The sequence below is a fragment of the Podarcis melisellensis genome (assembly GCF_964234715.1).
Source record: "Podarcis melisellensis genome assembly, chromosome: 15".
Lineage (NCBI taxonomy): Eukaryota > Metazoa > Chordata > Lepidosauria > Squamata > Lacertidae > Podarcis > Podarcis melisellensis.
Window position 1 is genome coordinate 32,173,454 of NC_138532.1, and position 13,570 is coordinate 32,187,023.

Consider the following 13,570-nt stretch of genomic DNA (forward strand, 5'->3'; position numbering starts at 1 on the left):
TTCTGGCTGTGTTGTGTGTGTGTTCCCCTCCCCCCTCCCCCTTGCGGTCAAGGTGATCTCTGTTGGCATTTAAATTTTTTAGTCAGATGGGGAAGACCAACACACAGATTGTACAAGGCTATGAATGCTAATCGCAGTGAAAATCCAAGCCAATTGATAAAAATAAGCAATAAAAACGCTACAATTGTAGCGAACAGCATGAAGTAAAAAAGAAAGAAAGAAAAAAGAGGTATAAACAAAATTATACAATCCAAAGGGAGCCTTGACTGACAAAGAGTCAAGGAGAATAAGGCAGATGTGCAAAAGAGAGAGGATGGCACCCATTTATTCAGTTATTTAATTAAAGTAACCCAGACACAGTCAAGTCACCATCTGCCAGCGTCCAAATTCTGAGAGACCTCGCAACTCACAACAACCACAACAGCAACAACAACAAATTTAATTAACCGTTCCCCCAAAGCGGATGCATTTTGCAGATGAATTGCATGAGCTCAGCTGCTGGGTGGAGAGTCCTCTCTTGCAAGGTTGTGTCTGTGCCATTTTACTCCTTTCCATCTCAAAATATGTACCAGAAGTCACTTTGAATTTTGTAAGAAAAGCAACTCATAAGTTACAATAGCAATAACAGTCATTTATCATACATGGAATTCTCAGCACTCCCATCACAGTCCCTCTCGTCTCCTTGGATCGCTCTAACCCTGGAACCAGGAAAAGAGTCAGTTGTGGCTGTGGAAGTCTCTCTAGTTTTAGCAGGGGAAATGTTAGGAGGTTACTTTCCAACTAGGAAGACCTCAGCAAAACACCCCAATTCTGGGACACCTTCCCCATGCAGAGGTCCTTTGGCGTGTCTGCGGTGCTGATTGAGTTGTTGCTCTGGGACCCAAGTGTATCATTCACAAGGCAGCTTGCAAGACTCTAAAATTGGAGGTTGATTTTCAGCATGAGGGCCATTTCCCCTCTTCATGAACCCCCTGGGGGCAGCAGCAAGTGTAGCCCACAAAAGAGAAGACTGGTATCCATCTATCTCGGGAGACAACGGAGGACTGCGCCTTCAGGGGTAAAGCCCAAACCATTGGAGAGTTACAGCACTTGCTGTGGCTCTCCAGACCAATAGGGGAGAGACATGTCCTGTTGCAGCTGGGGCAGATGGAGGTGTCCATGGTGTTTCTTCTCCCTCCTCCCAGCGGTTATTCCTTCTCTGGTCACTCCTGTGGATACCCAACCTAAGTGTGTCCAGGCATTGCAGTCCTCTGCAAGGCATTCCCACATGCCAGGGCTGACGTTGCCAACCTTCATGTCACGTTTGCAGACATCTTTGTAACACGGAGTCGGTCTGCAAAAACCCCCAGATCCGGTTATGAGCCATTTCGGCACGCAACAATTATGTAACGGTGTTGTTTCTCATGGTGAGTCAAGCCACGTGATGGTGCCCATCCTAGCACACACAGTTTAGGGTTTGCAGTATTAGCTGGAGCTACAGGATAAGCTGCAGGTTGAGGGCACACCTAGTAATAATACTTGTGGGTGTCTTCCTTTTTTCTTTGAGGATACTGATAGATTTGTTGTTTGGTCTTTCACTACAAGCTTCTCCGTGGAAAAGCACACACCCAGTACACTTTGGCAGCAAATCCATGGTCCTGGACTGTAAATATGCTTTTGAACGGGGGTTATTTGCTCGGCACATCCGGAGATGCGTCACTCAACAGCAATCCACAGCAATCATTCTCGGGACAGATTAGCATTTTCCTCCAGGTCAGATTGGCCAGTGACTGGGAAGTGGAGGCTTCCTCTTAGGTGCCTTCTATGCAGCTGGTGGATTTATCCCCTCGGGTTGGGCTGTGCAGATCCAAACCTGTTGGCACACTCTAAGCACCTTCTCATGACTCTCCTGGTGGTGGTTTTTTTGCCAAGACAAAGGTGCAGTCCTGCTAAATGATACTGAGACCAGGATAGGGGCTAGAGGCAGGGATGTAGTTCAAACAAGCACAGCCAAGGGTACCAGGGGAATAGGAGAAGGGGGGCTGGGGAGGAGGTATGGACCAAATAGAACTTCCCATGCACCCTGCAGGGTTTGGGTGCACCACACCAAGCAGGATTGAACTCCCCAAGCCCACACACCAACCAGTTTAGCTGTGAGTTCAATCCTGCTTTTGGCGGGGATTGACTGTGCAAGCGGCCACTCCATCTATGTCTACTTGCACTGCACCTGACATCACAGATCACATCAGGTGTGGGGCAGGTGGGTGTGGTGTGGAAGAAATGGCCAGGTAAGCCAAATCTGGCCGCTGGGCTGGATATTCCCCACCTCTGGTCTCTTTGGCAATCACTTGTAGCCCAGTAAGATTGTCTTCCATAAACACAGTTTTAAAAGTCAGTCCATAAGTGACTGTGGAGGCCAATTCTGGATCCACACATCCTTCCACAGTGGGGACATAGGTTTCCGGGCGGGAGTTGATCATGGTGGGGGGTTTGCCAAATGTGCCTTCCTCTTAGCACGTTTCTCCCTTTCGTCCTGAGTTCGAGCGTCTTCAAATCCTGTGACACCTTTGGGTAAAGGCTGTTCTCCAGTTGGAGCGCTTGCAGGCCAGTGTTTCCCAGTTGTCGATGTTTATGCAGTAGTACCTCTGGTTACGTACTTAATTCGTTCCGGAGGTCCGTTCTTAACCTGAAACTGTTCTTAACCTGAAGCACCACCTTAGCTAATGGGGCCTCCTGCTGCCACTGTGCCACTGGAGCATGATTTCTGTTCTCATCCTGAAGCAACATTCTTAACCCAAGGTACTATTTCTGGATAGCGAGGTCTGTAACCTGAAGCGTATGTAACCTGAAGCGTATGTAACCCAAGGTACCACTGTACTACTTTTGTTTTTTTAGATTTGGCTTGAGAGAGTCTTTGAATCTCTTTTGTTGACCACCAGCATTTGTTTAGTCGTTTAGTTGTGTCTGACTCTTTGTGACCCCATGGACCAGAGCACGCCAGGCCCTCCTGCCTTCCACCGCCTCCCGCAGTTTGGTCAGACTCATGTTTGTGGCTTCGAGAACACTGTCCAACCATCTTGTCCTCTGTCATCCCCTTCTCCTTGTGCCCTCCATCTTTCCCAGCATCAGGGTCTTTTCCAGGGAGTCTTCTCTTCTCATGAGGTGGCCAAAATATTGGAGCCTCTGCTTCACGATCTGTCCTTCCAGTTTCAGAGCTGATTTCCTTAAGAATGGATACGTTTGATCTTCTTGCAGTCCATGGGACTCTCAAGAGTCTCCTCCAGCACCATAATTCAAAAGCATCAATTCTTCGGCGATCAGCCTTCTTGATGGTCCAGCTCTCACTTCCATACATCACTACTGGGAAAACCATGGCTTTAGCTATACGGACCTTTTTTGTTAAGGTGATGTCTCTGCTTTTTAAGATGCTGTCTAGGTTTGCCATTGCCTTTCTCCCAAGGAGCAGGAGTCTTTTAATTTTGTGACTGCTGTCACCATCTGCAGTGATCATGGAGCCCAAGAAAGTAAAATCTCTCACTGCCTCCATTTCTTCCCCTTCTATTTGCCAGAAGGTGATGGGACCAGTGGCCATGATCTTCGTTTTTTTGATGTTGAGTCAGACCATATTTTGCGCTCTCCTCTTTCACCCTCATTAACAGGTTCTTTAATTCCTCCTCACTTTCTGTCATCAAGGTTGTGTCATCTGCATATCTGAGGTTGTTGATATTTCTTCCGGCGATCTTAATTCCGGCTTGGGATTCGTCCAGCCCAGCCTTTTGCATGATGAATTCTGCATATAAGTTAAATAAGCAGGGGGACAATATACAGCCTTGCCATACTCCTTTCCCAATTTTGAACCAATCAGTTGTTCCATATCCAGTTCTAATTGTAGCTTCTTGTCCCACATACAGATTTCTCAGGAGACAGATGAGGTGATCAGGCACTCCCATTTCTTTAAGAACTTGCCATAGTTTGCTGTGGTCGACACAGTCAAAGGCTTTTGCATAGTCAATGAAGCAGAAGTAGATGTCTTTCTGGAACTCTCTAGCTTTCTCCATAATCCAGCGCATGTTTGCAATTTGGTCTCTGGTTCGTCTGCCTCTTCTAAATCCAGCTTGCACTTCTGGGAGTTCTCGGTCCACATACTGCTTAAGCCTGCCTTGTAGAATTTTAAGCATAACCTTGCTAGCATGTGAAATGAGTGCAATTGTGCGGTAGAATCATAGAGTTGGAAGAGACCACAAGGGCCATCGAGTCCAACCCCCTGCCAAGCAGGTAGTTGGAGCATTCTTTGGCACTTCCCTTCTTTGGGATTGGGATGTAGACTGATCTTCTCCAATCCTCTGGCCACTGCTAAGTTTTCCAAATTTGCTGGCATATTGAGTGTAGCACCTTAACAGCATCATCTTTTAAAATTTTAAATAGTTCAGCTGGAATATCATCACTTCCACTGGCCTTGTTATTAGCAATGCTTTCTAAGGCCCATTTGACTTCACTCTCCAGGATGTCTGGCTCAAGGTCAGCAACCACACTACCTGGGGTATACGAGACATCCATTTTTTTCTGGTATAGTTCCTCTGTATATTCTTGCCACCTCTTCTTGATGTCTTCTGCTTCTGTTAGGTCCTTTCCACTTTTGTCTTTTATTATGGAAATCTTTGTACGAAATGTTCCTTTCATATCTCCAATTTTCTTGAGCAGATCTCTGGTTTTTCCCATTCTATTGTTTTCCTCTATTTCTTTGCATTGCTCGTTTAAGAAGGCCTTCTTGTCTCTCCTTGCTATTTTTTGGAAATCTGCATTCAATTTCCTGTATCTTTCACTATCTCCCTCGCATTTTGCTTGCCTTCTCTCCCCCGCTATTTGTAAGGCCTCGTTGGACAGCCACTTTGCTTTCTTGCATTTCCTTTTCATTGAGATGGTTTTAGTTGCTGCCTCTTGTATAATGTTACGAGCCTCCATCCATAGTTCTTCAGGCACTAAATCTAAATCCTTAAACCTGTTCCTCACTTCCACTGTGTATTCATAAGGGATTTGACTTAGAGTGTATCTTACCGGCCCAGTGGTTTTTCCTACTTTCTTCAGTTTAAGCTTGAATTTTGCTATAAGAAGCTGATGATCTGAGCCACAGTCAGCTCCAGGTCTTGTTCTTGCTGACTGTATAGAGCTTCTCCATCTTTGGCTGCAGAGAATATAATCAATCTCCCCATCTGGTGATGTCCATGTGTAGAGTCGTCTCTTGTGTTGTTGGTAAAGTGTGTTTGTGATAACCAGCTTGTTCTCTTGGCAGAACTCTATTAGCCTTTGCCCTGCTTCGTTTTGAACTCCAAGGCCAAACTTGCCAGTTGTTCCTATTATCTCTTGACTCCCTACTTTAGCATTCCAATCCCCTATAATGAGAAGAACATCCTTCTTTGGTGTCATTTCTATAAGGTGTTGTAAGTCTTCATAGAATAGGTCAATTTCAGTTTCTTCAGCACCAGTGGTTGGTGGATAAACTTGGATTACTGTGATGTTAAAAGGTCTGCCTTGGATTCGTATCGAGATCATTCTATCATTTTTGAGATTACATCCCAGTACAGCTTTTGCCACTCTTTTGTTGACAATGAGGGCCACTCCATTTCTTTTATGGGACTCTTGCCCACAGTAGTAGATGTGATGGTCATCCGAACTGAATTTGCCCATTCCCGTCCATTTTAGTTCACTGATGCCCAGGATGTCAATATTTATTCTTGCCATCTCATTTTTGACCACATCCAACTTACCAAGGTTCATGGTTCTTACATTTCAGGTTCCTATGCAATATTTTTCTTTACAGCATTGGACTTTCCTTTCGCTTCCAGGCATATCCGCAACTGAGCGTCCTTTCGGCTTTGGCCCAGCCACTTCATCAGCTCTGAATCTACTTGTACTTGTCCTCTGCTCTTCCTCAGTAGCATGTTGGATGCCTTCCGACCTGAGGGGCTCATCTTCCAGCGTCATAACTTTTATATGCCTGTTATCTTTGTCCATGGAGTTTTCTTGGCAGGGATACTGGAGTGGCTTGCCGGTTCCTGCTCCAGGTGGATCATGTTTGGTCAAAACTCTCCACTATGACCTGTCCATCTTGGGTGACCCTGCACGGCATAGCTCATAGCTTCTCTGAGTTATTCAAGCCCCTTTGCCACGGCAAGGCAGTGATCCATGAAGGGGACCAGCATTACGCTTTCCATTTTAAATAGAGTAGTTGCATTGGAAGGCGATAATCGGACATCCACACAACATGATCAGTCCAACGAACATGATGTTACTGGCCAGGACTGTCCAGTGTTTCAAACAGGGGACATTCCCTAGAGAAGTTGAGGATTGAACCTGGCACCCTCTATAGGCAATGAATGTGCTCCCACTGCACCATGGCCTTGCCGCTGAAGAACCTATGAAAAGCTAGCTACTTAATTTGGCTGTGGTTGACAAGCTTAATTTTGACAACCAGCTCTCAGAACCCGGGTGCTTATGCAACGGTTGTCTATATTAGATTATATCAATTTTTATTTGCAACGCTGTTGTGGGATTTTATCACCAGGACAACCGAAACCTTAAATAGAGAACGGCTGTCAACATTACTGTTGAGCAGGAAGAGGCGGGTTGCGGCCGTCCCCCAGACTTCGATATGTAGGTGGGAAACTGTGTTCCTTCCCACCCATGGCAAACAGCGTGCTGTATTAACCAGCTGTTGCAGTTTATCCATTTGCTCTCTTTCTCTCTCCAGAATCCTTGGCAATAACTATCACGATAATAAATGGCAAGGGAAAGTAAACAGAGGATGGAATATAGGCAAGAGGATTTGGGAAGCCAGGAGCAAACAGAAAGCACCCTTTCCAAAAGGAAAACCTTCTTTATTGGCAGTCAGACAGACCGTTCTAACGTTTAATAACAATTAACAATTGCAGCTGAAAACATTGTAATAAAATACACATATATAAAACTGTACACAGAGTTATAATAGTCAGCTGTACAGTGGTACCTCGGGTTAAGAACTTAATTTGTCCTGGAGGTCCGTTCTTAACCCGAGGTACCACTTTAGCTAATGAGGCCTCCCACTGCCACCATGTGGTTTCTGCTCCCATCATGAGGTAAAGTTCTTAACCCGAGGTATTATTTCTGGGTTAGAGGAGTATGTAACCTGTAGCATCTGTAACCCGAGGTACCACTGTATATGACAGTCGCCATCTTCAGATAGCTCATGGAAGATAGAGGGAGTTTGTTTTCTGCTGTTCCAGAGGGGAAGAGCTGAATCCAAGGATTCAAATTCCAAGAAAGGAGATTCTGACCGAATGTTAGGAAGAACTTTCTGACAGGAAGAGCTGTTGGATGGGGGAACACACTACCTTTGGGGGTCCCTCCGAACTCTAGAGTTCTATTATTCTATGGCCTCTATGTTCAAAAACATTGCCACTTTCACTGTGACTGATTTATTGGAGCCCGGAAGCAAACTGATCATAAGTGACTCAGAAGAGTGACCAGGGAGGAGCTGAATAATGGAATATATATTGTCTTTCCTAGCCCCTTGATCGAAACTTTTTCTTTTTTTTAAAAAAAAGTATTGACTCCACCTCAGCATTGTTACAGGGCCAGTATCTGTTGTTCACTGGAGTTTTATTGTATCTGGCATCTAATAAATTAGAAGAGAGAACGTTAGACCCTGCCAAGGAAAACTTAAACCGCTCATTTCAAGGGCACTATCTCAAGATTCAAATCCAAACAAGGTTTTAAGGACCACTCCTGGAGGTGATTAAATTGTGGTTTTTAAAAAGAAGCAGAAGCACAACAAATGCTTTTGAAAAAATGAGGATGATCAAAGTTATTCTGGATATGTTTAGGGTTTTGGATGGGGAGCTGCAAAATGCTCTCAAACAGATTGGAGCTGCCGTTGCTCGGTCCCTGCTCCTGCCAACCTAACAGTTCGAAAGCACATCAAAGTGCAAGTAGATAAATAGGTACCGCTCCGGCAGGAAGGTAAACGGCGTTTCCATGCACTGCTCTGTTTCTCCAGAAGTGGCTTAGTCATGCTGGCCACATGACCTGGAAGCTCTACGCCGGCTCCCTCGGCCAGTAAAGCAAGATGAGCGCCACAACCCCAGAGTGAGCCACAACTGGACCTAATGGTCAGGGGTCCCTTTACCTTTGCTAAGGCTGTTGTCTTAAACTTGTCTGACCAGTCCAGCAACCTCCTCTTTTAGGATCTAACCCTCAATGGGCACAGGGAGCCAAGAACTGGAAGGGACTCATCCAGACTGAACCCACAAACCCTTCAACTTACGTAAATTGTTACAGGACTAGAAGAGGGATTCTTGACCCGAGAAACTTAAATTCTAAAGTTGAACACGTGGTTAGCTCTACTTGCTATGCTTTACATTGCATATGACCTTGTCATTAGTACAAGTCGAACAGCTATCCTTTGTGAGAAGCAAAGTGATTTGTACTGGGCGTAGAACCCACAGGTGGTCAGGAATATACATGTTTCAGAGGAATAATGTCATCCAAACGTTTTCTGGCCAAAACTCAGCAGCAGACAAGTCAATACCAAGTCTGCTGCCAAGAAGAGAAGATCGGGGGTGGGGGGTGGGGAATGGTTCTGTAGCAAAAAAAGGGGGGGAAAGCTGATCTGAAATTGGGTGTGGGAGAGAGACTTGTTTCGTGAAAATTCACTGCAGAGAAATGTGTCGCTTCTCCCATTTTGGATAATTCCAGGGGGACTGAAGTGGGGCAGAAATGTTATCTTATTGAAAGGGATATTTCTCTCACTCACTTACTCACTCACTCACTCTCATCTGTCTTTGAAGCATTTTCCAATAGCCAAAATTAATTGGTTACCTTCAGATTGTATTGATATTGTGTTGGCTACGTGATCCCTGATTAACTAGATCATATTAGCAGCAAAAAGAAAGGTGTGGGTTGTGTGTCAAAGCAGCAAAATTGAAACGAAAAAACGAGGTGTGTCAGGGTTTCTTTTTGGGGGGGGGGTAGTCCTTTATTGCACCCAAAATCCACCTCTTTTTGCACCAAGAACATTTCCCCATGAATATTAACCCACCATGAAATGAAATGGAATATGTGGGCTCTGTGAAGTGAACCTTTTAAATCACAGAATAGCATATCTGCTCTAAAACAGGACTTGCACCTTGGTGTTTATTTGCTGTTTACATGGTAACGGTTCCGCATCTATTACCGTACATGCTGGACAGGAAAAGTGGCTGAAGGACCTGAACCAATCCATTTGGCTTGGCCCTGTGCTTTTGCCCCATGCCATGGGAGGCTGGCTGTTGGAAACAGTTGGGTTGGGAATGCATTCGAATGGTTTGATTTGAACCTCTGGGGCATGAAGCAAATTGGAGAAGCACAGATCAGATGATAATGGGTTCTTCGACATGACATTGGCCAGGCCCCTAAAACTCAGAAGAATGTCTGATAACCATCAGATTGGACGGCCAACTGCAAACTTCAGGCCCTTGATGACAATCGTTTACTATCGAGTGCTGCAAGGCAAGCCTTATAAAGTGCGGTCGGCCCGTAATCATAACTGATGGCATGAAATGAGGCCTTCTATGGAAGGCTTGGTAACCTGCCGTGCCAAAGCAGTGACAATAATGGGGCAGCTGGAACTCTAAATTTAACAGCAAAACATCTTGTAAAACACAGCCTCTTATGTAATAGTATCAATAATAATAATAATAATAATAATAATAATAATAATAATATAATTTATTATTTATATCCCGTCCATCTGGCTGGGTTTCCGCAGTCACTCTGGGCAGCTCCCAATAGAATATTAAAAACACAATAACTACATCAAACATTAAAAGTTTCCCTAAACAGGGCAGCGCCACAACCGAGAAGGCCCTCTGCCTGGTTCCCTGTAACCTCACTTCTCACAGTGAGGGAACCACCAGAAGGCCCTTGGAGCTGGACCTCAGTGTCTGGGCTGAACAATGGGGGTGGAGACGCTCCTTCAGGTATACTGGGCTGAGGCAGTTTAAGGCTTTAAAGGTCAGCACCAACACTTTGAATTGTGCTCAGAAACATACTGGGAACCAATGAAGGCCTTTCAGGACCGGTGTGATGTGGTGTCGGCGGCTGCCCCCAGTCACCAGTCTAGCTGCCACATTCTGGATTAGTTGTAGTTTCCGGATCACCTTCAAACGTAGCTCATCAAGGTGAACTACACATGGAAGAGATTCAGGGTGTGTCCTCTGCTCCTGATCCCCGCAAGCCAAACCTGGGGAAGGTTGGTGGTGGTAATCTGTGGTGATGATAGTAGCTGACCAATCTCAAACTAGCTGAACATCCCAGACCTCTCTGTCAGCATCTGCAATGGAGAAACTGTTGAGGGCATTAGGAGTCTGCTCTTCAGGTCTCCTAGGCAGTTATCCAGGCTCCAGTCGCCTTCCAGTTAGACTACTGCAATGTGCTGTAAATGGGACTGCCCCCTGGAGACTGTTTGGATGCTGCAGCTGGTACTGAATGTGCCTGCGAGACTTTTCAGTGGGACACATTGGCTGCCACTTCTATGAGTTGGTATGGATTAATGCTCCGAGTTGCTAGGCTCCCAGACAACAGAAGGGCTACCTGCTCCTGACATGTGGTAGGAAGTCAAGACAGATAACTGCCAGTTGTCAGCTGAACCATTATCTTAAAGATAAAAATCTCCACACAGTGCCATCTCAAAACTAGGCACAAGAAACTACCCGTTTATGTTATTTGCCACTTAAAAGGCCTAGGCCTGCAGGGTTTCTTGGGCACGTGAGGGGAATTGTTTTGTACCACATGACAAAATGTCAATGGTCTTCTGTGATATTCCAGTGAGGTGACTTTGGTGCTGCTAGCGCAGAGGTTTGACTTCACAGATGGATGCCAATAACTTCTATGAGAGAGTTTTCAGCTTAACAGCACAGCTTCAGACCAAGGACAGAAACTGGCTGAGTGAAGAAGAAAAGTTTGGATTTGATATCCCGCTTTATCACTACCCAAAGGAGTCTCAAAGCGGCTAACAACCTCCTTTTCCCTTCCTCCCTCACAACAAACACTCTGTGAGGTGAGTGGGGCTGAGAGAGTTCAAGAAGTGTGACTAGCCCAAGGTCACCCAGCAGCTGCAAGTGGAGGAGCGGAGATGCGAACCCGGTTCACCAGATTACGAGTCCACCGCTCTTAACCACTACACCACACTGGCTTTCATAACTGTGACATAATTGTGGATGCCAAACTGTAGGTGCAACTGAGCTAGCCTGCACAGAGCTTCTCAACTTCTTGAAAAAGATCCCAATTTGCTTAAAACAGCAAAAGGCCAGCTAAAATACAAATGTAAAAGGAGGCAAGCCAAGGGCTATCCAACCCAGCTTGGATGTAAAAACATCAGATTTAATTTAATGTCAGTTCAAAGGTGCCATGCTGCGAGAAGGGAAGATACAACTGTTAGCAAAGTCACTTAAATGATGCATACTGAGTCTAGAATGAGTCTCTGCAAACCACTTCGATGTGGGGTTGTTGTTGTTGTTTAAAGATCAAGTGGTATACGAACTGCATGAAATAAATAGAATAAAAATGAAATAAGTAAAATCCCAGTCACACTTTACTGAGGGAAACCTGGGGGAGGGCATAAACAGTATATAATTTGAAGGAAAGGAACAGAGAGGTTTTGTTTTTCAGGCCTATTCCACAGGAGGGAGACATACCACCAAACAGGAAAGAGAAAACTCCCTCAGAGATATGCAGCCAATCAGAGTAGATGTCACTCACCATTATTATTATTATTATTATCATTATCATTATTATTATTATTATCATTATTATTATATTATACCACCCTTCATCATAAGATCTCAGGGCGGTTCACAGATCTCACTAGGGATCATGCCACTCTTGCTGGTTGCTAAGCAACACCATCACTTATGGGTAGTTGGCTAACACTGAGAAGGGAAGTAACCCTTAAGTTACACATGGAATAATTCCTGCAGTTGTACTTCCAGCAACAACAAGCTATGTCTCCAGTGAAAAGACATATAAAGATTTGAAGAAAATGTGGGAAATGATTGTTGTTTAAAAAATTGATGTTATGATATTGAGATGGTACAGGACTTGATGGATTGTTTGAGCGAAAGACTTTGTTCCGATATGCGAGACTGGATGCCAGGCCAAGACCAGCCAGGCCCTATGGAAGGAAGAAGCCTCAGCCAAAGAAGATAAAGAAGAAGATAAAGAAGACTGGCAAAATAAATTACTGAACTGTGAAGGACAAATTATTTAAAAAAGCGCAATTGTTCAATGCATATTTTTTAAGCTTTGTGTACAGATTTTTACATTATACAACTTTCAAAAGTCACTTGTAATAAGATGAAAAAGGTTTTAAAATTGGATTGTTAAGTATACAGTGGTAACTCGGGTTAAGTACTTAATTCGTTCTGGAGGTCCGTTCTTAACCTGAAACTGTTCTTAACCTGAAGCACCACTTTAGCTAATGGGGCCTCCTGTTGTCGCCGTGCCGCCAGAGCCCGATTTCTGTTCTTATCCTGAAGCAAAGTTCTTAACCTGAAGCACTATTTCTGGGTTAGCGGAGTCTGTAACCTGAAGCGTATGTAACCCGAGGTACCACTGTATAAGGTTTTATGGATGTGCATAAACAAATATATTATAATGGAACCAAGAGGGGGAGTGGAGGAAAGTCAACCCAAAAATTATGGTTTAATCTGTTCACGATTTTTTCTTTTTTCTTTTTCTTTTTCTTTTTGGAAAATCAATAAATTGTTACCAAAAAACAACAACAAGCAATGTCCCCAGAAAGTGAGTGGTCGTCTGGGGACACCCACCACACTCTGCAGGACTTTCATTGAGGGGGTGAAATAAGCTCTGTGGATTCTCACCAGCATTTAGAGGGGCAGGAATGTTATCTCAGTATGGAGAGGGCCTTGTTACTGTTTTCATAGGGAGAGTAGCTTGAGCAAAACAAGAGCTCTGTTGGATTGGGCCATTCTAGACCACCATCCCATTCTCACAGTGGCCAATGAGGTGCTCCAATGGAAAGCCTTGCAGGCAGAAACAGTGAAATGCATTAGACAACTAAACCACTGCCGAAGAGTTCTTGAGCCGTGTCCAAATGGCCTCTCAAAACTCTCTACTGTATTTTTGGACAGATAAATTGGGTGGTGGTGGTGTCACCAGATTTCTCTTGGGAGAGGAGAAATTCTCCAGTAGTTTCTCGCTTGTGGGTTTCAACATTTGCATTGCATAACACTGTGGGCACAGACCCTCCAAGTGTCCCTATTTTCCAGACAATCTTGGATTTACAGAAGCAGCCCCTGTTTCTGATTTGATCCCGGAATGTCCCGCTTTTCCTTAGGATGTCCCTATTTTCATCAGAGAAACATTGGAAGGGATGGAATTATCTTTTAAAGGTTTTTAGCTTCCTGTGTTTTACCCGTGTTACTTTGATTTGGGTAGGCCACTTTGAGCTTTGGTGAAAAAGAGGGATGTAAACATTCATAATCATATGCCAGCCTGATTCTAGCTCTTTAAGCCGTTGATAAGAAAAAATTGTCCTGCAATAGGTTAAGTGTCTAAG